This window comes from Myotis lucifugus, unplaced genomic scaffold (assembly GCF_000147115.1).
Source record: "Myotis lucifugus unplaced genomic scaffold, Myoluc2.0 scaffold_739, whole genome shotgun sequence".
Lineage (NCBI taxonomy): Eukaryota > Metazoa > Chordata > Mammalia > Chiroptera > Vespertilionidae > Myotis > Myotis lucifugus.
In genome coordinates, this window is record NW_005871787.1 from 112,475 (window position 1) to 138,473 (window position 25,999).

The 25,999-nt window shown below is 48.9% G+C and overlaps 1 protein-coding gene across 1 annotated transcript in view; it reads left to right on the forward strand.

Annotated features, from left to right (window-relative positions):
• LOC102434586 (dihydropyrimidine dehydrogenase [NADP(+)]) overlaps positions 1–25,999 on the forward strand; it is a gene marked incomplete at its 5' end in the record, with an annotated part of 162,046 nt that overhangs the window by 108,027 nt on the left and 28,020 nt on the right. The gene's annotated exons all lie outside the window — the stretch shown is intronic.

Genomic DNA, 25,999 nt, shown 5'->3' on the forward strand with positions numbered 1-25,999 from the left:
GACGCGGGGCGACCGTTTCATTGGGAGCTGCTCATCTCCGCCAGCCTCAGAGGCAGTTCCCGCTCACCGCCTCGCCCGGGACAGGGGACAGGACGTGGGATTAATTAGGGAAGCCTGGCAGAGAGCCGGGTTCCCAGGGTGTCAGGATTCCAGGTTAATGTTAAGCATTTTCTGAGGGCCTGACGCTGAAATCTCAGGGGCCGTGCCGAGCAGCGAGCCGTGGATTTAGCCAGGGCCACCTGCTAATGACGAGGAGGGGTGTGCATCCAGGCGGCTTAGCAGCAGCCCTGCATCAGGCTGTCCATCACGCGGCCCCCTCTCTCTGGGGAGGAGGGGGGAGGAGCAGACAGTGAGCAGGGGCAGGAGGGAGGGGGGAGGGGGGCGTGCCTGCAATGAGAGTCCTCACCCTCCCAATCCATTCTCTGGCTTAAATCCCTGAGCATCGGCCTGAAGCGAACCCACCTACTCCCCATCCCAGTGAAGGAACAGGACGCCCTGGACTCTCCGGGGGATTGGGGGCGTGTGGGGGGCGGGGAGAGCGTGAAACCCGCCGGAAGCAAACTCGTGGTGCACATGGCAATGAGAGTGACCCTGGACCTTTGTGTTTTATGTGTCCGGGCCTTTAAGTGTGAGGATCCGTGTATGTGGGGAAGGGCCATGTTCTTACCTTCTAAACTGAAGCCACATCACACATAGGCAAGTCCTGTGGGGAGGTGAGAGGTCAGGAGCTCAGCCCCCCCGCCCCCGGAGTGAGGGCGGGTTCGAATACAGACGGCTGGACACCTGCCCCCAGTGACGGGCACCTGAGTCTGCAGGGCCTGGGGGCAGCATGGAACAGAGATGGAGAAGGAGAAGTTGGTGTCACTGAGCATTGTGGTTTCAGTATCTTATTTCCAACACAACATCCAAGGCTTTCATCGGTCGTCAAATTGGAGAGTCGTGGGATTCCATAAAGAAATCTGAAATGAGGTGCAGGGACTAGGTCAGAATTCCTTCTTTTTTTAAAATATATTCTTATTTGTTACGGCCAAAGGTGATCCTGAGTGGGGGGTGAAAGGATTAAGGAAAGACAGACAAGAGAATGACAGCTGGGTCTCGGTGGGACGCTGCTCCCTGATGAGGAGACAGCGCCGGCGCCCACAAGCCGTGTCTTTATTTTATAGCAGATGCCACGAGGCAAAGTAGGGGCGTGATCACGTTGTTTACAGCATTCTCGTGAGCTCCAACCTCACTCAACTACATGCACCTGAACTCCATTACAAGGCACGTGGGGCCACGTGTTCGGACCATAGGTTCAAGCTTACAACCACAGCCGTTGGCTATGATTGTGCTGGGAGGGCCCTGCCCTCCAGCTGGGACTTGCACGTGGCAATGAGAGGACCCTGTCCTTTCATTAGTCCGAGGCTCGAACCTGTCCAAAACACTGTAGCCGCGCCCCACACTTAGTGATTTCAGAGAGGAAGGGGAGAGAGAGAAACATAAATGAGGAGAGAGAATCGTGGATCAGCTGCCTCCTGCACAGCCCCCACTGGGGATCGAGCCCACAACCCAGGCATGTGCCCTGACTGGGAATCGAACCCGGGACCCTTCAGTCCGCAGGCCGATCCTCTATCCACTGAGCCAAACCGGCCAGGGCTGCGTTTGTATTTAACCCTCTGAGGTGGGACGCATCAGGCCCATTTCACAGGCTGAGCAACTCAAACTCCAGATGGTTGCCAGAGTTTACAAAGCCAGAACGCCTCACAGTCTGGATTCAAACTCAGCTCTGTCTGCGAAGATGAGCTGCCGGGCGCTTTCAGTCTCCACCCAGTGTCTGCCCGGATCACTCTCCGTGTAATGTGCTCATTTAAACCCTAACAGCGGCAGATGCCACTTACCGCCACGTGTCAAAACCACGTCCCTTACTATCTGCATCACTCCGTCTCCATATTGGACACTGAGCCGAAGAGGGGAATCAGGGGAAACCCTCCCATTCATTCCGGAGAACAACCACCACAGCCAATGACAGGGAGCAGCAGGCGTTTTCCTTAGCGTGCGGCCTGCGCGCTCACACACACGAAGCTGCCGTCCGCGGAGCCATCATAACCTGCTTCTCACTGACACGGGGCCCGTCTGCGGGCTCCTCCAGCCATGGCCCTGAGCACACGCCGAGCACCAGCACTGGTGTCCTTCTTCGTTCTTCCCTGTAACCTCTGTCAGGCTACGAGTGACCTGTGTTCCTGCACCGCCTCGCCTTCGATGTGGGCCGGGCCAGGCCAGGCACCTGCTTTACCATTTCCCTGAGCCGGCAGGCAGCTCTGCTAAGTCACTCCGAACGCTACTCTTGCCTTGGTGGGCGTGGCGGGGGGGGGGGCGGGGGGGGGGAAGGGTGTTGTGAAGGTGGCGAGGTGGGGAAGAAATTGGGCCCGCAACCCCTGCTAAGCCCTTTTCAAGAGGGAAAAGGAAAAGACACCTTTCTCATTTCCCCGGTTTAAAACAAAACAAGATCGAATGGTACTAATAAGTAAGAAGGGGACAGCTCTGAGCACACATCCCGCGTGAGGCGGTGTGAGAAGTTGTCATCGGTGTGAACTCGCTCGAAAAGACGTGTGTAGGTGAGAAGTCAAGCCTGAGGACCGTCCCTAAATTGCTCCCAGCTCAGTTCGCACATCTGGTTAGCGGCCGGCTTGTTCGGGTTAAGCTTCTGAAAAGCAGGGGCCTTTGCCGTTTCTTCATCACTCCTCCAGAGCCCAGGAAAGTTCCAAGCACGTTACAGACACGCAAGAAACACTGGGATTCCTAACATTCGCTGTGCACAGTGGAGAAGGTCTGGGAGATCAGACTCCCTCCTCACCTCTTCTGTCTGTCTGGATTTATCAGTGAGCTTCTGGCAACTGAGTAAGAAATTTCTAACGATTAGAGTATAAGCCATCTTATCAGATGGAAGGAGCTTTTCTTGTATTATCTCATCTAATCATCACCTGATCAGGTGGTCACAGTTAGAGACCCTTCTTACTGAAAGAGAAGCAGGCACAGAGAGGTCAAGTAAGCTCTGTAACATCACACAGCTCGTATGCGGGTATGTTGGGACTCATGCTCTCTCGCTCTCTATCCATATCGTGCATTTAACCACAGGGACACAGTGGCATCCCCACCCCTGCACACACTGTGTTCATTTATCAGGCCTTTGCAACGTCCTTAACATATTGCAGGATGAAAACAGAGAAAGGCTCGCGTTTGTATTCCTTTAACAACAACAACAAAAAATTTAGACCTAAAATAATCTCTGAGTGTAGCACTAAGATTAATCACTGCTTTAGAGAAGTCCCAGCCACGCAGCTCACAGTTAGACTGTGAGCGCCCTGGTGACCTCTCAGTGTCCCGTTAGCCTCTGCGCTGCATGCGGGCCTCACGGTAAGATGCCGAGAAGCATACGGGCTTCTCAAGGCAGGTGCCGAGGGCTTCCTGGGCAAATTATTTCTGGGCTGGATTTTTATTCTCTAGTTCCCAGCGTTTGGTCTTCTCCTTGAGCTCAGTTTGCTATTAAAATGGAATTGTACATTTCTCTATTAAATTGGGTCAAATAACAACATAATAGAAGTGAATTGGGCTAACAATAGTCTGAGGAGTTGAACTGTCTTTTCGCTTTAGTCTTCCTAGCTCCCTACATCTTTGTTTTAATAGCAAGTTTATTTAACTTTCTTGTAGGAATACTGTGTGTGTGTGTGTGTGTGTGTGTGTGTTTCCTGGAAGAAGTAATGACAGATCAGTCTTCAAATAATCATCAAAGTGATACTATGCACCCCTCGCAGAGTCTGAATCATGCCGCCTTTGAAGGAATGTGCCTTCTTATATGAAATACGTGATACAAACTCAGCTCAAGTAACTTCCGAGTTCCCAGAGCCCACACACTCACAGCGACTCTGTGCTCTTAGCCACAGTGCGTAGTAAAGGAAAGTCAGGTGGACAGATCTGCCACGTGACACGTGACACATCCGGAAAAGCAGCATGGAGGTTGTGTAGTGGGGGCGGGCGGGGATTGCTCCCCATGGGCAGGATCTGGGAAGGCTTTGTGGGGGAGGTAGCAACCCAACCAGGACTCGAAGAAGGAACAGAATTCCAGGACATCAGCCTATGAACCAGGAGATCACGTTTCAATTCCTGGTCAGGGCACAGGCCCGGATTGCAGGCTCCATCCCCTGTAGGGCGTGCAGGAGGCAGCTGACCAGTGACTGTCATCATTGATGTTCCTAGCTCTCCCTTTCCCTTCCTTTCTGAAATCAATAAAAAAATATATTTTTAAAAACCTGCCTTCTGATGGCATCCAGGGCCCGGGATGATCGTGTCCCCGCCAGCGCCCTCTCCTGGCCTTGCTCACAGCTCCCTGGACCCCAGGCGCCAGGCCGAGCTGCTCACACTGCCGCACCTGCAGCCTCCTCTCCCTCGGCGAGAGCTCGCATCAGGGTGGGCCCCACACTCCCAACCCCCAGCGGCCTCCTCCCGAGTCCATCGCCCCGTAGGCGCCTCTCTCCGTGGTGTTCGACGTCTGTCTGTCTCGCTTAGACTGTGACCTTCACAAGAGAAGGGACTCGCCAGGGGTCAGCTGGATCCTAGGCTCACCTACTAGTCCCCGCACTGGGCACACCCAGGAGCTCCCAGGGTGGCCAGACTCCACAGCGCTCCGCGGGTCTTTCTCTGTCACTGTCACTGTAATAGTGCGTATCCGTGCGCTGGTTCCTTTTGATCCACATTCCTCGTACTTGACATACGAATCTGGGCTGATGCTTATTTTACTTATTTTAAAGTCAAGTTTATTTCATTTTTGTTTAAAGCATACGCTTCTGAAGTACAGGTGGCCTTGACATTATGGGGTATAAAATCTGCGAGCACAACGGACATGGAACCGTAATTCACGGGCTGTGATGATAACAGTTCAGAGCCTTGTGCCTCCTTCAACATGGGTGTTTCCTCTGACCTCGCCCCTAAAATTCAACAGGAAAATGGGAACTTGCGAACTTGTGGTACCTGTGCTTCATCCGACCTGGTGTCACTTGCCCCTGGAACATCATTGCTGAATGGTGCGGGCCCTGAATTGTGCAGACACCGGGACATGGGGGGGCTGCGGGGCGTCGAATGATGCAGGTGGCACAGCTCGGACAGGCCGGCACCGGAGTGTGTGTGCGAACTCCTGCGGGAGAGAGAACGGCTTGGGAGGGCTGAGGAAACGTCTTGAAAACAATAAACAAGAAATCCTCCAGGAAGCGGCAGCCGTCATTGAATCACACGTTGACAGTATCTGTATTCCTGAATCCTGCAGAAGACCTTCCGGTTTATAAACGGCATACCACCTCCCTAAGCCTCTCAAGGCTCTGACAGCCCTGGCTGATGAACACACATCAGCAAAGATTTGCACTTTAAATGCTTACCTGCCGTTCCCCCGGTCGCCACGGAGATAATTGGGCCGTGTTAATCAGCGGTGTCTTGCGTTAGAGTGCAGGTGAATACCGGTGCTGTCTCATTAGCCGTCGTTTATTAATTTCTGTGTTGATTCTCTGTATCCCTTTGTTGCAAAGATTTTAGGGGTCAGAAATATTGAGTTTCATCCTTGGCCTTGCCGTGCCCATGACAAACCATATTTTGAAAGGCTTGGACAGGTGAGAAAATGGCATTTCTAAAATACATCTCTTGGTTGGAGACTGGTAGCTAATTTGCCTTAAAACGGAATTGAATTCTGAAAAAAAGATGTGCATCATGAATTTAAGATACCGTCTCCTACAAGATTCCTTTTGAAGTAACTATTTTGTATTTAACAAAAGGAAATATTCCACCTTTGATTTGGGGGTACACATGTAAAACGCCCTCATTTCCTGTTCTAAGTCACTTTGGGGTTGAAAGTTTCAGCTCAAATAAAACTTCACAGTTAATTGCCACTCTTCTCTAAAACTGATGGGGAAAGGTCACTTTGTTCCTTTATTTTTATTTTATTTTATTTCATTTTTCAAGTCTTCACCCAAGGATATGTTTTTATTAACTTGAGAGAGAGTGGAAGGGAGAGAGGAAGAGAAACATCCATTGGCTGCCTCCCATCGGTGTCCAGACCAGGCAGGGATTTAACCTGCCGCCTACGTATGTGCCCTGACCGGGAGTCGAACCCACAGCCTTTTCGGTGCCTGGGATGACACTCCCACCAGCTGAGCCACCTGGCTGGGGGCCACTTTGTTTATGTTAATGCAGCTGAAAATAAAGACCAGAGAGAGGCCACATGCTACTCACATGATCAGAAAGTTCAAGATTCAGGGGCTAAACATTCCCGAGGAAGTATTCTCTCGAGCTGGTCCTAAGTCTCTCTTCCTCAGCCAAAAAAGTCTTGAAATGGGGAAAGATCACCGTGTCATTAATCTACTTAAAGATTAACCTTTTAAACAGCCAAGATTTGTAACATCCTTGTTCTTATTCAAAGTTCAGTTGTGTTCACAGCCATGGAGCGTTTTATGATTGAATATCGGTAATTATAGTAGATGAAGATTTAAAAAGAACTCAAGGGATTGAACAAAGTTTTCCAGTAGTTAATCACTAATGAAGATCTTCAATCTGGGCTTTAAATACAGACAAAACTAGTTATAATGATCTCATTAGTGCCTTATTAAGGTTACCTATTTTAGTATTTGTCAGGAGAATTCCGACAGCAGTGAGCGTCTGGACATATTCGGAAAGGGTTGTTGATGAGATAAAAGATGCCCCTGGCTGGTTAGTTGTTGTGTAAACAAAGACTCCAATCAGGAGCAGCGGAGTGTGCTTCTGCCTCAGTGGAGCCCTCTCAGAACATAAGCTCTCCTCAGCCCGTGTGTTCTCTGCCACGATCTCATTTTAACATGTAGTAGAAGCTGGAGAAACAGCAGAGAAAAAATGAACATGACTGTGAGTTGGGTTTTGCTGGGGTTCAGCTGAGAGTCAAATCCAATGGAGACCTTTCCTAGGTATTCAAAACTTGGGTTTGTTTTGTTTTAATATTTTTTATGGATTTCAGAGAGGAAGAGAGAGGGAGGGAGAGATAGAAACATCAATGATGAGAGAGAGTCATTGATCAAGCCTGCAACTCAGGCATGTGCCCTGACCGGGAATTGATCCCTGACCTCCTGGTTCATAGGTTGACTCTCAACTACCAAGCCACGCCGGCCAGGCTTGGGTTTGGTTTTTTTGTTTGTTTGTTTATTTGTTTTTTAAGAGAAAAAAATGTGCTTGTTTGCTTTTGACACAATCTGTTGCCCTAAGTTCAAATTGCAGGAAAAAATAATTTTTCCAAAAAAAAAAAAGAAGAAGAAAATTGCAGCCCCACCTGAGGCCCCTTGACAGGGATAATGGAGTATTGAGCTGAACTGCACGTGAGGCCAAGACCCAGGACCCTGAAATGCAGGCCACAGGGATGGGATTTCACTGGGTGTTGGGTGGTGCACCTACCTCATGCCTGGTGGGGCCCTGTGAGCTCTGTCTGTGGTGCTGAACGTTACCCTCTTAAAGGCGGGCATGCTGACCTCAGCTGGGCTGCTTCTCATTCCATTAGTGAGCGCCCTTGACATGCTGAGCAAGCGCAGGGGGTGTGGCTGGCGGGGAACATTCATGAGTGCCCTTTGGAACCCAGAGGGGTGCACCCTACAGATTTACAGCACAGTGTTCCTCTGAAACTCATAGTCTATTAAAATTAGTCTGAGCCAGTTCTTAGGCAACTTAGATGAAGTTCTTTATTCCGAGATATCTCCGTCTCCTATCTCACACAATCTTGTAATTGGCAATAACTTTATCCAATAATACTATTTATCTACACTCATATGGCTTAAGGTAATTTTTACTTTTACTCCAGCTACACTATATTACTTTTCTCAATAAAAACGCTATAGAATACATCTGATATGGGATGTTTAATTTATAACATTTTGAGTGGAGGAGTCAAACTTATACTACAATAAAGAAATGGGGTTTTCTTAGAAAACTGCTTATCTAAGTGGAGAAAACCAAAATGTTCTGACTTCTGAGCAGATAGGCTACGTGTTTGAAATGGAGCGAGTCAGCAGGAGACCGGCAGTGACTAAAGAACAGCTGTGCTAAAAAGTGTAGAGAGAAGTTGAAAAGATGAGGTTTATCACCTAATCAGTATTGATGTAAAAAATATGCAACATCCGAGAAAATAGAAAATACACATCCCAGTGATACAAACTCTGCTGCCTTCAGTCCCCGGACATGCGGCCGATAAAGGCAGCTGTTACTCTGACAGCCATGTTGTAGGGCATCTGATATCTGGATGGCAAAGAGACTGGCTCAGTAACGTCCCCATTAAATAAGTATTTCTAAGAGAGCCTTCCATATGCGAGGGGCTGTTCTAGACTCCGAACTCAAGACCTTAGAACAGGTTAGGCAGGGCGAGGACAAATAAACCGTAAGTCAGGGTCATCTCAGATCTGCCCAACTGCTGAGAACACAGCCACGCGAGGTGGTGTCACTGTAACAGAGAAGGAAGGGCGTGGAGCTCTAGGTTGGGGCTCGGTGGGTTTCGCTGAGAAATAACATTGGAGCTGAGACGTGTATGAAACGGAATCTCCGTGCGCCGGGCAGAGGGGAAGGGATCGGAGGACCTACCACCCTGCGTTTAAGAAACAGCAAAGACTAGTGAGAAAGGAGCGTGATGAGCTAACACAAGAGAACGATACCATTTATTAGGGCCCAGGCTGGTGTGGCTCGGTTGGTGAGCGCATCCCAGACACCAAAAGGTCTCCGGTTTGGTTCCCAGTCAGGGCACATACCTGGGTTTCAGGCATGATCCCCACTGGGGGCTGTGCAGGAGGCAAGCAATGGATGCTTCTCGCTCTCTCCTTCCTTCCTCCCTCTCTAAAATCAATAAAAGCCTATTTTATTTTTATTTTTTTTTAATATATTTTATTGATTTTTTACAGAGAGGAAGGGAGAGGGATAGAGAGTTAGAAACATCGATGAGAGAGAAACATCGATCAGCTGCCTCCTGCACGCCCCCTACTGGGGATGTGCCCGCAACCAAGGTACATGCCCTTGACCAGAATCGAACCTGGGGCCCTTCAGTCCGCAGGCCGACGCTCTATCCACTGAGCCAAACCGGTTAGGGCATAAAAGCCTATTTAAGAAAAAATTATAATTAGGATTCCTAGCATCCAATATGCCAGTGCCTAGGCATAAACAGAATAGTGAATAAAAACTCACTTTGTTAGTATCTACTGGGAAGAAATTGAAATTTTTTGTTGTGTTTTTGTTTTGTTTTAGAAAAGACAAGGCAAAAACATAGCTAAACACTGGGAAGTTTTACCTTTTCCAACTACGTTTTGACACATCTGCTGGAGAGTAATGTTGCTCTGAAAATGTAAACAGTCTCAGGTCCAGAAGTGTCAGCGGGCTTTTGTTTGAACTTGGCCCTGATCAAGGCATGGCTGATGTATTGATGGAGGGAGACCCAGGGCAGGTCCTGTGCTAAGTACTTGTCAGCTTTGTGGTGTTGAGCCACGTTCGGCTGATCCGCCTGAGCCCATTTCTCAACTAGAAAGTAGGATAATAGTCCTGAGGGTCAGCTGACACTTAGGAGTTGAAGTTAGGGGCAGTGATGGACAAAGTGACCATTACATAAAAGTTCAAGTAGAATCTAAGACTCTATCTTACACATTTTTCTTCTTTGCATGACTGTCTTTATTTTTTTTTAATTTCAGTTTACATTCCATATTATTCTGTATTAGTTTCAGAATAGAATCAGATGTAGTGATTCGATGACAGTCATGTTCTTTAAACCGGTATTGTTTCAATGAATCATTGGAATTTTCTATTCAGAAATTGATAGACCAGGAAGAGGAATTTGTCATAAATGCATCTGAAATCAGATCTGCCCGTCAGAGCTAGCTATAGCTACCCCCAAAAGAGCTGGATCCTGGCCTCACTCTCCCAGCAGTTTCCACCCAGTTCACACTGCTGCGTCACTGACCTGACTTCGTCTTCCACCGTTATCCTATATAATAGAAGCCTAATATGCTAAGTGTCCGACCGTTCATTTGACCAGTCACTATGATGTGCACTGACCACCAGGGGGCAGACACTCCGACTGGTAGGTTAGCTTGCTGCTGGGGTCTGGCTGATCGGAACTGGGCGAGACAGGCCGGGCTCACCCTGGAGCCCTCCAGGGGTCCCTCCCTGGCCCCAATTGTGCATCGATGGGGTCCCTCGGCCTGGCCTGTGCCCTCTCACAATCCAGAACTCCTCGGGGGATGTCAGAGAGCTGGTATCGGCCCGATCCTGCAGGCCAGGCCAAGGGACCCACCAGTGCACAAATCCGTGCACCGAGCCTCTAGTTTTAGATTTTAAAAAAAACAACAAGATACTATCAAGGCCATTTTTAGTTATTTTATAAGGACTTAGCATATGTGAAAACTTTGATCACCAAATGATGGTAATTCTTCAATTACCTGAAATATGTATCTAAAATTTTATTTTCTTTTTGTCATCCCCTTTATCACACCCAACCTCATAGAATGCTTTGTCAGGCTCAATAAAAAGGGGGGAAAAGTGTAGATTTCTAATCCATAGCAAGTAAGCCAGAAAAGACAGATGGCAAAGAGAAATTTATTCATTTAGAAAATCATGCTATTTTTTAATGGTTTGTTCTAATCACAATAGAGGATGCAGGTGTTCTTTATTCTGAGATTGATGCCACTCCGTTTCCTTAAGTGCGAAGAGCAGGGGCTGCAGACCCTTGGGAAGCTCACAGCATCGTAGCTGGAGCGTCTCAGTTAGAGTCACTGAAAACACACACCGCCGTGTTCAGGTTTGGAGGAGCCATTCCCTGTTTCTCATCTGCATTGCTTTTCTTTCTAAATCCGATCCGCGTGGTGTTTTTTCCACGCTCTGTTCTCTATTGTAACCGTGGTGGGAAACGGCATGGCGACCCCAGATAAAATCCCTGCAGTGACTTCATGGGGGAACCTTGTATCTGGGTTTCTAGGAGCCCTGAGAGCAGCCCTTCCCGTTCTTCCTGCGTCTCTCCTCTCCTTGCTCCTGGAGGAGCGGGGGAAGCGCTGAGGGGAGATCCATCAGCAGCTCAATCTGAGTGTGAGGAAGGGGGCGCAGATCCGGCTCTAGGACTCTGCGTGAAACTGGTTTTGCACAAGCCCCGGGCAGGCCCCCTGGAGCTGAATATTGACACGCGTGCGTCGGCAACGCAGATCAAGCCGGCGGAATCAGCACCGCTCTCGGCTCGCACTGACACCCTCACCCACGACGGAGCCCTCTCGCCTTACCCCACTCGGGGGGGCTTCGTGGAGGACCCCGGACACTTGAATTGGGGGTTTTCGCTGGATCGTAAATGCCACCACTGCGGAGTAATTTGATTTGAGATTACACTAGTCCTTATCACGCTCACAGTGGAAATTATAAATGAAGTGTAACGTTCATTGTTTTCTCTCCCAGCATGGACCCGGGGTAAAACCAACCGGAGACCGAAGTCTGATATTATCTTTTCCACCAGAAAATGTCTTATAATTCACACCTCCTAAAGGGAACGAGCTACATGAGCAGAATGCTATTATCCTTTATTCCCCTTCCAGTAAAAAGTAAGTGCATTCCAAATTGCTCATTCTCTGGGAGCTTTGATCCAAATTTAAGACAAACTATCAATCATGAGAAAGCAACAACGCGCATTTCCTTTTCATCGCGATGCTGAAGCCTCGCTGGCAATCTTCTAATAACAATAGTATTTACAGAACTTACCGTTCCTCAGCTCCCACCGCAGGGGAGCACGCAGTCCTTTCCAGGCATTCAGGGGGTGGGGTCTGGGTTGTATTCGTTACTACGCACACTAGTCCCGGAGGAAAGAAGGAATATTCATGAAGGGCTGAGAACGGGCCGGACGCTTAGAACCCGGAGCTTTTGACACGTGCGTCCTTGTTTAACTGAGAGGTGGGTGCTGTCGCTGGCCCCTGTGACAAAGGAGGAAACAGGCTCCGCACAGCTCTGGGAACGTGAGTGATGGCCGTGCCCAGCGTTTCCCGGAGCTTCCCTTGGTGTCTTTCCCGGGGGCAGACTCCCAGGCACATAGTCTCTGGCTGCTTCTCCTGTCCTCCGCGGGCACATGAAGGAGGAGGCACGCGGGCATGGCTGCCACCCCAGGCAGGCTCCCCGAGGGCCGGGGGTGAAAGGAAGGAACGTGCTGGTGAGGCTGGTCCAGGAGGCCCTGAGGATGCAGAGGAGAGAGTGAAGAGCATTTCAGGCTGTGGGAATCCCAGGAGACATGACAGGCGTGAATAAACTTGACATCCTTAAGAAATTGCGACCTTGCCATGCCGCGGGGCTCAGTGGTGGAGCATTGACCTATGAACCAGGAGGTCACGGTTTGATTCCCGGTCAAGGGCACATGCCCAGGTTGTGGGCTCGATCCACAGTAGGGGGTGTGCAAGAGGCAGCCAATCCATGATTCTCTCTCATCATTGATGTTTCTCTCTCTCCCTCTCCCTCTCTCTCTGAAATCAATAAAAATATATTTGAAAAAAGAAACTGTGAACAGGACAGTGTGTGAGGAGTTCCTGGGTAGAGGCCGTAGGCAGGATGCAAAGAACGTATTGAGTTTAAGTCCGAAACACACCGACGGCCGATGCCTTCTGTGGTGTCACTGTGGACGGGAGAGGGTCCCAAACCAGGGCACAGAGCTGCCACCAGATAAGCGGGGGGTGCACCCCAAATGCCTCGTCTCGTCCTCCTTCCCGATTCTTCTATCTTCTTACAGATCCGTACCCGGTGCTGCCCTTAGGAGTCATTCTGAACTATCTCCTCAAACAAGTTTCTTGAAATAAAATAGCCATTTGGCACCAACCACGTCCTTTCTCATTTCCCTCCCTCGTGTGGCACTTCCGGAGAGAGACGCAAATTGGCTCTTTCTTGATGTGTGTCCTTCCTTTATCTCTTTCTCCAAGAGAGCTGTCAGCTTCCCTCCCACGAGCAAGTGTCGCTGACACTTAATATCCCCATATTTGTGCAGTCGGGTTTCTGAGCTAATCTTGAATTGATGTGGTTTCAAATATATATGTTAATAACCACGGATTCTCATAAGAGTAACATATTTAATGTCAAAGGTGTCCATCACGCTGCCCGGCATGCAGAGCCTCGTCCTTTTCTTCCTCTTCCTTGACCTTTACATTAAAATCCCCTTCAAAACCCCGGGAGAGCACACAGAGAGGGAGCCCTGTGCCCTTGGCCCTGGCCTGTTCGTCAGCCTCCTTCGTCATCCTAACCCAGTGATGGCGAACCTATGACACGCGTGTCAGAGGTGACACGCGAACTCATTTTTGGGGTTGATTTTTCTTTGTTAAATGGCATTTAAATATATAAAATAAATATCAAAAATGTAAATCTTTGTTTTACTATGGTTGCAAAGATCAAAAAATTTCTATATGTGACACGGCATCAGAGTTAAGTTAGGGTTTTTCAAAATGCTGACACGCCGAGCTCAAAAGGTTCGCCATCACTGTCCTAACCCGTCTCCACGGTCCAGCAGCCGAGCCTCCATCCCAGGGACCACTTGCCGGGCCGTCCACTCCAGGTGCATGTTGTCTCCTTGGCCCGGATGTCGCACATGTGTCCTCGGCCCCACGCCTGCTTTGAACCCAGTTCTGACGTGTGGAAGGCCTGGGGCCCACTTTCCTGATTTTGTACTTTTGATATTTACCTTCTCCGAGTGCAGCCTGGAGCTCACCGCTGTCTGAACCGCCCACTGACCTTCTTTGGCATTTAGACAGGTAACAGCACACAGCTACGGTTCATCTGCAAACCCTGTCTCCAGCAAAATATGACTCAGTTGGTCAGGCTAGGGACCAGATTTCTCTCTGTGGTTGACAAAATGAAGCTTTGCTTTTGGAAATAAACGTCACCGTTTTTTTGTTTGTTTTTAATCCTCATTTTTCCATGGATTTCTAGAGAGAGTGGAAGGGAAAGGGAGAGACAGAGAGAGAGAAACATTGATGTGAGAGAGACACATCAATTGGTTGCCTGCCAACCAGGGCCTGGTATTGAGCATGCAACCAAGGTGCGTGCCCTTGACCTGAATCAAACCCGGGACTTCTTCAGTCCGCAGGCCAACACTCTGCCCACTGAGCCAAACCGGCTAAGGCCATCATCATTTTTTTTTACCAAACCACACACTTAATAGAGTGTATATATCTACATAACTACGTTATAAATTGCTGGACATTTTAACTCTAATGTCGTTGTAACATGAGTCACAGATATCCTTACTTCAAGTCCATACTTTTGCAATAAATTAAAATGCTCTCAAACCATCCTTCCGGTCTTTAGGATTCAGAATACTTTCATACAAGTGCTTGAATGCACTTCTTTACCTTATGTCAGTAAGAACACTTCCATATACGTTTGGGTACCAAAAAGATACAGAAATCTTAAAAAGCTAAATATTTAGAAACTGAGGTGCCTCGTTATAAAACCGTACTGGTAATTATACAGGAGAGCGTTCTGGGTAACAGGAAGGCTTCATATCTGTCACCCCGTGTTTCAATGCCTCTAGTACGCATTAGCCAACTTGTTCTATTGTTACCGTTCCACAAGCACCTGCCATTCTTGAGGCTGACTGATGTTTCGGAATAAAGCACACTCATTACACGTTGCCAGCTTCAGAGGAGCAAGCTCATAACCCACAGTGCCTTTTGAGAAGTGATGATACCTTGTATTTCTGGAACTAATCACTGCTAAAGAAAGTAAAAGGATGAAAACACATTTTTTTTTCCCTGTGAAGACCTTTCGCGGCATTGTGTGCCATTCAGCTATCAGATGATTACAGTGTTTGTCTGCCAAGAATGACAGTGGTGAGAAGTAACTTCCTCTGTGTGTGGAGAGGTGTGTGCGTACCTGTCTACCTCTAGCTGCCATTGTCCATATCATTTCCCTATTTTAGCCCGACTCGCCTACCGTGAAAAGACGTGGAGGAAGAAGGAGAATAGAAAATAAGGCTTGAGAACTGTGTTGAGTTTTAAGGTCAGCAGAGAGGAAGGGTGTTCATATAATGGTTTCATGATTGCACTGCTTCTCACAAGCCCCACCCTTTGAAGTTCTTGCCTCGTTATTCCACCTGGACTCCTCGCGCTGACCTGTCTCGGTCGCGCCACCTGAGCTCACCTGCTGGCCTCGAGCCCCTCCCCCACCTTGATGGAATACTTCGGTCCTGGGTTCACTGGTCTTCCCATCGCTCCCAATTCTGTCATTATTATTAAGAGACAGTAATTATAAGAGTGCTTAGCGTTCTACCTCACACACAGTGAGGGCAAGACAGTCCACCTTCATCATCGTCATCACAAAATGAGGATCCATGTTGCTATGTGCCCATCAATTAAGCTGATTTAAAAACGATGCCACTGATGTTTATGTAACACTTTTACTGTTTCAAAGCATTTTCAGAATTTCATTTTATTCGTACAACTGTGTGAGACAGGCATTGTTAGCTTTATTTCTAGAATGATTAAGATTGAGCTCGAGGTGCTATGAAGAGACGAAAGCAGACATTGATAACAAGGTTTTAGGACCCCAAAGTCCCTCCGTGGTTGTTTGCGGTTGGACAACATTGTAGCAAAGCTTTCCATTCGTCAGCACTGCCACACCCCCTTTTAGCTCTCTGCAACTAGACATGAATACATTTCCCAGAACCCCAATTACACAGCACACTGTGCATGGGCTATATTCCACATCCTTCAGTAGCTCACAGGTTCGCCATCTCGATAACCTCAGCTACCCAAATCCAAATTTATTCTCTACACACCTTAAAAGTATGTGGTTAATGATGTGGACACTCCTCCTCGAAAACATTGCGTGTCCGTGTCGTGCACTCTCGCAGCATCTTCCTTTGCAGGGTGTTGTGTTCACAGTCTGTTTTCCATGTGTCACAATGCCCTCCGCCTCCTGACTTTTCCCTACCGATGTTTGGCCTGGAGATTGCCAGAGGGGTTGGTTGGTGCTGTGGACCGAATGCTTATGAACTCCCTGGAGTCATAGGTTGAAAGCCTAACCCCCATGGGATGGTATTAGGAGCTGGGGCCTTGGGGGGGTGATCAGGTCGTGAGGATGGGGCCCTGGTGCATGGAATCAGTGCCCTTACGCCAGACCCCAGAGAGCGTGTCCCAGTATGAAGCCTGTGACTCCTGGGTTTGCTTAAACATGGAAACAGTTACCAGCAATGTTACTAGGAGGTCCTGGGACAGCCTGCGGGAAATCACTGTCACTGTCAGATACTCTTGTTATAACCGTAGACGTCCACACTTCCGCAGGAGAATAAAATCCTAACAGGCGAAACAAAGAATGTGTCATCCACCGTCATCACCAAAGAGTCTGGGTTACATCAGCCTCTTCTGGTGAGTGGAGACGTGAAAAAGACACGTGTTTTCTGTGTGGAAATACCCCCCACAGCCCATTTCCTTCGCCGTCTGACGCTCAGGCGGGCCCGACGCCCCGCAGTCATTCAGGACAAAGGCGATGTCTCGACAAAGCCCAGGCAGGAGGCACTGATGGTGAGCTGGCCACAGGCTCGGCGCTTGGGCCGGCATGGAAACATCGGCTCCCCCATCGGCTTTGTGACCAAGAGCTCCAGCATCAGAACTTTCATTTCAGCCTCGGTGTCTGGGCCTCTTGACACGCTCTCAGCAAAGGAAAGCTTTCCCCTGGGGTGGATCTTCTGAGGGAGGACGTGTGGAAATAAATGGCTTATGACAGGCGGAGTGTTGAAATAAATGTGTCTCTAACACTCCCTAAGTCATGAGCCGTTCATTTCAACACTTTTTCCCTTGAAGTGTTTAAATAATAGATTTTACACCGAGCTGTGTCCTCCACTCTGCGTAAAGTGGAAGGGACTGTGTAAACATGCCCATCGGCCTCCTCTGGGTGCTACACCCTTTGCCTGCCACGCAGCCCGGTCGCCATCGTTTCTGAAGAAACCTGACGTTAAATTCCCTGCTCTGTCTTTCTTACGTGGTAGGTGACTTGGTGATGGCTACGGCGATTGGACATCACCCCATTCATGGAGAAATGGTTGCGTACAGCTTTTTTTCAGGCACCCGGCGTGTCAGCACAGACTAGAACAGCTTTTACTAAAAAACGACTCGTCCTTTTGTTTGTGGGACTGATAGCAGCTGGTTGCGGGGTTACTTTGAGCGCCTTGATGCATATGTAACCTCGTGCAGGCCTCGGCCATGCGTGTGTGGACAGAAGTAGGACAGACACATACTGACCCTCTCACGGAGGCGATGCGGGGAGCAGGGCTGCTGTGCAGTCACAGGTGGAGGTGGAAGCTAGGTCTTCCTTTTACCAGCCCAAGGGCAGGACGAGGCACCCTTCTGAGCATTAAAAGCAGTGGCTCCCGGGATCTTAGCAGATTTGAGGGAAATCGCATGTAAGAGCCGGATAGAGGCCTCTGGATGTGTTAGGCAGTTCAGTCAAAGACCACTATTATTACCGCCGCTAAGAGCAGGAAACGGCAATGAATAGAAACTATCAGTGCTTTGTTTTTTTTAAAACAAAAATCTATTTCTAGTATTCGCAAGTTTCTCTCTTTGTTTTTGCTAAATAATACGGACAAACTGCTGTTTTATTATAGGAGCAGGGAGAATCCAAATGCTGTATAAAGGGTTAATAACCTTGTCTTAGAATGTCTTTGAATTTCTGGAAAAGTTAAGAAGATAGTACAGAGACTTTCCATAGACCCCCCTCACCCTATTCTTTTTATTTTTTATTATAAGGGGAATTTTAATTGAAGAACTTACCAGCGAAATGTTTTGTGCCAAAGCCTGTATTTTGGAGGCTAACAAAGTGCTGTGAAATGAATGGAAAAAATCCTTGTGAGAGAATTGAGAGAGAAGCCCCGAGGAGGGGCGTGGCCAGAGGGGCGTGGTCAGGAGGGGCGTGGTTTGGGAGGAAACCACAGTTCTGATGGAGACGCCTTACTTCCTGTATATACAACAGCTCCCTGGCCCATCTAGATCCCGCCAGATAGCTCATTAAGAGATGGAGGGTAAATGTTTGCTTTGGCTTCCCGGTACTAGGGAATCTTTTAAGGAATCATTAAGATCTGAGTCATGAGGAAGAATGAATACAAATACGAGCGCTCATTTCCCGTTTGACATTTCCCAATGTCTGTAAACGCTATTGATTTCTAATTCTGAATGATCTCACTGGTGCACACCACGCCTGGCGGAGTTGCCACACGGCTGTTTGTCTGGGCGAGTGATTATTGATTGCGACATTCTATTCCCCATAAACGGGCCACTGTGCATCGTTAAACTTGTCAGCATTCTGTTTGCCCACAGTGCCTGGCGTGCGTGCCCTCTCTAGCAGTCACAGATGTTTCCCTGGCTCACTCTGTGCTGGGTCTGGGACATACATCATTTCCCCCCGAAACTTTTTCATACTTGGCCACTTTTAAGTTGTAGATTTCAGGAGCTGCCCCGTAACCACTGAGCAGGTAGGAAGAAGGCCTGTGGGAGTCGTGTGGTGGCATTTCGGGGCTCACAAATAAATGACTCGGGAAGGCAGGCCGACCTGCTTCCAGCGCTTACTGCTGTGAGCGTGCCAGTGTCTCACCCTTGGTTCTGTCGCCGAGGGTGACACAAACGTTAGTGTTAGGGAAAGGGGCACCTCGAGACTGCTGGCCCCACCTACACTCAGGGCAGATTCACCTGAAAAGATGGGGGAGACTGTGTGGTCTACTGTGACCTCTGTCAGCACAGCTACAAGGAGCCCTTGAGCTCCGTTGAGAAAACAATGTATAGCCGTTTGGACAAAGGGTACCCAAACCGCCTCTCCTGCGGGGCCCGGGCGCCGCGCTCCAGCCGGGCTCCTGACGTGGGTTTTGCACGTCTGCGCCGCCCGGTGCCCGGTGCCCGATTCCGAAGGCCCCGTGCTGTTTGGAATCAGCATGCACAGGGCCAGCACGGGGATGATGAAGCGGTTATGGCAGCAAAGTGAGTGGAAGGAGCAGCTGCGAATGAGGAACAACATATGCGTGACATTTCGGCTTAGATGTGCGCATTCGACATGGACTGCACATCCTTTCCCCCCGAGTCGGTCCTGCGAACCGGCCGCCTCCTTTCGTGCCCACAGATGTCAGCCCAGGGCCGGTGGGCAAGGAGCTGCTGAATCGTGCAGGCTGGCATGCAGCCCGCTCAGCCGGAGCATCCGTGCCAACCCCCAAAGGAAGGACCTCCTCTCGTCCAGAGCCCGGAGTCTCAGAGGCATCAGCGACCGGGGAGCGGCCAGTCCAGAGTGGCTGCTTCCCCCAAGCCCACCCTGGACCTGCCGGGCGCCATCAGCCCAGCGTCCTTCAAGGGTTCAGCGGGAAGATGCGTTCACGGTGACGCGGCTTCCGTGGGAACAGCACCCGGAGTGCCGGCGCTCGGGTTCTGGAGAGAGAAACACTCAGATAGCACTGGGCTCAGCGTGCACAACAGACCCTCACGATCTGTTCACAGCATTTGTCAGCGGGTGGTGACAGCTTTGAAGTTTGGCTCTGGGTCTCGCTGAGTCCGGCAGGCAGCAGAGTGCGATGCCGCGGCGCCCGCCAGGCCCGTCTGCCCCACGTGGCACTCAGCTCGGCGGAGCCTGCGGGGTAGTGACTCAGACCTAGTCCCTGCCTGTCTTTTTTTATATTTTTATAGATTTTGGAAAGGAAGGGAGAGAGGGAAAGAGATGCAAACATCAGTGATGAGAGAGAATCATGGATCGGCTGTCTCCTGCAGCTCCACACTGGGGATCGAGCCCGCAATCCCAGCCTGTGCCCTGACCAGGCATCGGACCCTGACCTTCTGGTTCATAGGTCGATGTGCAGCCACTGAGCCACGCCGGCCAGGCCTACTCCCTGCTTTATATTTGCGTCATTCTTGGACTCCATGTGCCCGAAGCCTTATCCGTCAGGGATGGGTTTATGGCACCTCCTGTGTGTGTGTGTGTACGTGTACATGATCTATGTGGCTCTGGAAACGCATGGCCTCCAAGAAATTTTCTCGAGATTGCAAACCTGGAAGAGACGGACACACCGAAGACCTGCCCTGGGGGTCCTCGGCTCCCCCAGGTCTCCTTCCTGGCGGACTTCCGTCCCCTCCGCCTTGAAAACAGAAGATCCACCGTCTCGAAGGTTTTGTTTCTGTCCACAAATGGGAAGGTGCACTCCGATGTTATAAACAAAGCCTTTCAGTGGTCTGACAGCGGAAGGCATCTAGCAGGCGGATCCAGATGGGAGAGGCTCGCTTTTCTTTCTTAATCCTCACGGGAGGATATGTTTTTGTTGAGAGAGAGAGAGAGAGAGGGAGAGAAACATAGATCTGTTTCCTTCCGTATGGGCCCTGACCAGGGATCGAACCTGCAACCTAGGGTTGTGCCCTGATGGGGAATGGGATCTGAACCCTTTGGTGAGCACACAGTACAGTGCACAGATAATGTGTTTAGGACTTTGCACCAGAAACCTGCATGGTTTTGTTAACCAACGTCACCCCACTATTTTTAAGAAAAAGGAAAAGGTGCTTAGTTTTTTCAATGACCATCTGCATTGCAGGTATCAGTATACAAGTCTGTTTTACTGCTGACAGTTTTCATTAATTAATTGACCGCATTTCTTCCGATTGTTTGTTATTAGTGTATAGGAACGCAACAGATTTCTACGTATTAATTTTGTGTGCTGCTGCTTCACCGAATTTTTTCTATTAATTTCTGGTGGGTTCTTTAGGATTGTCTATATGTATAGTATCAGGTCACCTAAACACAGTGACAATCACTTCTTCCTTTCGTGTTGGGTGCTTTTATTTCAGAGAAAGACAAATACCAGAGGGTTTTACTTAGATGTGGAATCTAAAAAAAACAAACAAAACTCAGAGAGCACTCAGAGACCAAACAGGTGGTGAGCAGCAGGGAGAGGAGAGCTTGGGGGAAGGAAGGGCGAAAAAGGCGAGAGAGGAGTATGGTCAGTCATATTGTGATGAGTTTACATGGTGACAGGTTATGACTAGAAGTAGTGGGATGATGCCTTTGTAAGGTATAGAAGGTCAGTCACTGTACGGTACACCTGAAACTGGTGGTATAACCAATGTAAGATTGCATACCAACTACACTTAAAAAATAAACAAAATATTCAGTAAAAAAATAAATTGACCACAATTTGTTTATCCAGTCTCTCGTTGACGGACGTGGCCTTGGGTAGTTTCTGACTTGGGTTTATTATAAATACGGTCGTTGTGGACATTCTTGCACATACACGTCTGTCGTCTTATTTTTGTTTCTCCGGGAGGAAGGTCTGGGAATGAAATTGCTGAGTCGTGGCATAGGTGTATGTTTGATTTTTAGAGGAATATTCAGTTATCCAAAGTGATTTCATCGTACGCTCCTACGCGCAACGTAGGAGATTCCTACTTCACAGCCTTCCCAGGCTTCGGGGTCGGGGGCCTCTTGATTTTTAGCTGTTGTCTAACTCGGTGAGCTGTGTCCCGTGGTAGAACATTTTTCGTGTACCAACTGCCCGTTTGTGTGTCTCTTCTTTCTTGAAATGTCTGTGCAACGTTTGCCCATCTTAATGGAGTTATTCATCTTTAATCGTTGCTTTAGAGGAGTGCTTAATACCTTTGAGTAAGAGTTCTTTGTCAAATTCATGGGTATAAATATAATGTTTTTTCTGTACTTGAGCTTGTTTATTTTTTGACTAAATTCAGTTCATCGGTTTTTTTAATGTACTTATTTGCTCTTACTGTCCTTGCGGAGAACTCTTTGCCTAACTCAAGGTGACAGGGCATGCTCCTGTTTCGGTCTGTGTTTTTCTGGGCACTTGATGGTTTCGGGTTTTGCATGGAGATCGCCCATCCACCTTCAATGGCTATAAATCTTTTCGTGAGGTGACCCAGGAGTCACGGTGGGGGTTTTCCTTCTAACCAGCACCGTTGTTCCCGTGACTCCTCTTCCCCCCTCACCTGACCTGGTGACGTGGTCACCAACCCACCGCCCTGCTCTGTGAGGAGCGCCCGGGAGCCGTCCTGTCTATGTCTCACACTGAGGCCCGGTGCTCAGACGGACGGCCAGTCCGAGCGAAACGCTGGCCTTGAGTCCCGCGTCCTTCCTCGGGTCACTTGGGTTACTCTGGGCCGTTTGTCTTTCCAGGTGAACTTTCAAATCAAGCTCCTCAGGTTCTTCAAAGACGGTTTCCTGGGATTTGACTTGGGTTTCGGCGAATCTGTAGGAGGGTTTTAACACCCAACAGTCCTGACTCTTCCAGCCGGGAATGTGGTCGCTCTGCTTCTCCTGGAGCCTCTTTGGTTTCTCTCCTCGGGAGTATTTCGTAGTTCCCAGTGGAGCGAGCCTGCGTATCCTTCACAGATGCAGTCCTACTTGGTGCTTTCTTGTGCTGTTGAAATGTGGTTGTAAATTTGAGTGACTGATTGCTTATTGTGAGGACATAGAAAAGGGTGATCATGTTGTGTCTATAAAATGTATAAAGGTCATGTCTTACCCCAAGCACAGCGCCAGCTCTCGACTTAAACATTATGAACGTCGCAGAGCGTTTTATCCCCGGCGATTCACCAGCCGGTCTTCGTGGGACGGGGAGCTGAAAAGTCAGGACTCTGGTCCATGGTATTTTATTTTTTTATTGACTTTTTTTTGAGAGAGAGAGAGAGAGAGAGAGAGAGAGAGAGAGAGAGGAAGGGAGAGGGATAGAGAAATAGAAATGTCTATCAGAGAGAAACAGCATCAAGCCCAAAACCCAAGCATGTGCCCTGACCAGGAATCAAACTGATGACTTCTTGGTTCATGGGTTGACCCTCAACCACTGAGCCACACTGGCCAGGCGAACTCTGGTCCAGCGGTCACCAACTGGTGGTCCGTGAGGTCCGAAAGGTTGGCGACAGCTGCCCTGGTCCGTGGTAAATGCAAATGACGACGAGGTTTTCAGGTTTTCCTCGATCACTCTGCTTTGAACATTTGCATCATTTTGTAAACAAAAACATACTTAAGTATTTTTAAATGAGGTCAGGAGTCGCCCCTCCTAATTTTCTCTTGCATGGAGGTTACTGAACAAGTAACGCAACGAGACCGCTTTATAGAGCCATAGATTCATCTCACCTTCACACACACCGGCCAGTGGCATGAACCAGTTCACAGAACTCTGCATTCTTGGTTTCCAAAGAGGGTGCCCGTGTTGTGCACCTTGCCCGATGCTGCAACAAAACCGAGTTGGGAGTAGCAGCCGTGTCCGTGTTTCAGTAACCCTCGCTCGTCGGGCTCCGTCTCTCCGTGTAAACGTGCCACACACTGCATTTCTCCCCGGCTCGACGTCCCCGCTGCCCACGCGGAAGCGTGCGCTTACGGGCCTGTTTCATTAAACCGCGCTGTCACCGGGTAATTGTTTTAAACAGCGCCACGGCACAGTCCACAGGAAAGGTGAGCCCGTGGCATTTGCAAATGTCAGGGATTATCTTAACACTTTTATTACAGTTTATGAAAACGCAGGTCCAGGCCATTCTGTGGCAATTATTTCTACAGAAATTGGTTCTTTAAATAAATTGCTGATTATCTGAAGATGACAGTATTGAAAATGCTGCTAATGAGTGGATTAATCAGTGTAGCGTGTGGTGGCCACCTACAGGTGGGAAGCAGGAAGAACATAGAGACTAATTAGCTCCAGCTCGCACATATGAATGCCATGTGTTTCCCCATCCAGTGACACGCTTACAGACATGTATTCCTTCATGCCAGCCTCTGAGTCCAGGACACTGTAGTTCATTTCTGCGTTTTTCATAAGATTGTGGTTTTGTTCTAAATCGAATTTCACTCTGCATTCGTGATTACCTTTGTCCTATAACTCCTGGGTGCCATTGTCATTATAATTTATCAGCCAAACCGGGACACTTTCAGAGTGAAAGAGAATGCCATTTATAATTATATCGTGTGATTATGAATAAATACAGGTATAATGAACTGGGACTTTCTCTCTCTAGGTCATATAGTTACAGCAATTACTAGCTACCATCACTTTAATAGAATTCCTTGCCACTAATTAATACCAGAACACGAATATTCTTGGTTTTGTCATACATGGACAACATATATTTATTAGTTATAAAGATTAACTCCCGCCGAAACCGGTTTGGCTCAGTGGATAAAATAGGGAAGAAGTATGGCGTTGTGGTTAAGAGCATGGCATTGCAGAAATGAATCAACACTTTTTTACCTAGAAGAGTCGAACAACAGGAAATCTAGTTATCAGATAGAAAGTTCATCTTCATCCTATCCCCAGAGACAATAATAGTTTAACACTCGACCTTCTCTCTATTTGTGCGCCCACAGAGAATGTACACGTACTTCTTCTAGCCACAGTGGGGCCGCATCACGTAGATTGTTCTTTCACATCTATCCCGGAGATACGGGCAGGCCCGACGTCATACACGGACGAACTAGGATTTATTTGATAGCAAAACTATTGGGGATCGTGCAGGTGGCTCTCACAGTTTTGCTGTAAAAAACAACACTTCACGGAACATCTTTGCACGTGGCACTCCGTGTCTGTGCAAATGGAACAGATTTCTCAAAGCGGCGTCTCGGGGTGAAAGGGCTGTACCTGTAGATCCCGCGGTGGCACTCTAAACCGCATTACCCGCACAGACCGCCCTTATAACCACAGGCAAACTATGTGTTTTTAGAAATTAAATGGCATGGGAATGGCAAGTTCCCCGAATTTAAAGTCTAGGAGGTTAGCACCCTTGGGTGACACGTGTTTCTCCCCACACGTGTCTACGGCTGGATGCTCTTCCGATCCTTTTCTCCGGCTTTGAGAGCAGCAGCAGCCGGCGGAGTGAATGACCAGGCGCCGTGCCAAGGGCTGTCCACAGATTGTGCCCTTTAATTGTCCGAGCTGCTCTGTATTGTCGCAATGTCCCCTTTTCACAGGGAGGGAGGAGGGTGTCTTAGGAACGAAGGAGCTGGCTCAGTCACACTCGTGTGAGTGACAGAGAGCCGGGACTCACACCGAAGGGGCGGGACTCTGCATCCTGAGCTCTTAGCGAGGCCCCGGGCGGCCGATACCAGGTTCCTGGGGCGTGACAGCCCCCACGCACAGCGTCCTGCGGGTGGAATGACTGACACAGGCACAGGCAGCCCCCATCCCGGCATCGGGCCCTCCATGGCCCAGGGCTCCGGGCCTTCCACTCCCAGCAGCAGGAAAAAGGCTTGAGATAGTCGGCAAACATGAAAACATTTTCACAGAACGTTGCAGCGTTTCCAGTAACCCTGCAAGGACAGCGACATCCAGCTGCTCTGCTCCCTCCGCTTTCGTTTTCATGTCTCTGCGTAGAAGCCGGGGTCCCCTTAGAGCTCCGGTTTGGGGTGAATTATGCTATTTTTCTAGAGGGCTTTAGTCCCTGTGTAAAGATGTATTTTTAAACCGCTGAGTCTCACATACGTATCATTCTAGTAGGTTCATTACCACGTTAAGCGCGAGTTAGTAAAGTATACCATTGTTAGTACTTGATTTATCTGTATCGTATCAAAATCAAACTCGCAACTCCCCAATCCTTGAAATTCTTTGATTTGCTAATATTCCTTCTGGATGATGCTACAACTCTTAACAATTAGACTGTCAAAGTTCAGTTTCTAACCAATTTGTTATCCACTTCATTCATTATATCCTAATTAATGTAAGCAAATTAAACCGCATTTTCTCTGTGTACACACAGCGAGCGTGTGGGCGTTATGACCCAGTTTCCGCTTTCCTGCTACCTGGAGCCATTGACTGTGGATTTGCGTTGATGACAGTTGTGTAGCAGTGGCTGTCCCAGACATCACATGATGGGGGGCGGGGAGGGGAACAGAATTACACGCAATGACTAACCCTCCAGTGACCCAACATCAGCATGTGTGCTACACTCTGGCCCACTGACTGTTTCTCTCCTCATCAAGGCCTAGGCATGCGAAGTGCAGCTCTGCTTCCCTTTCCCCCGTGAAC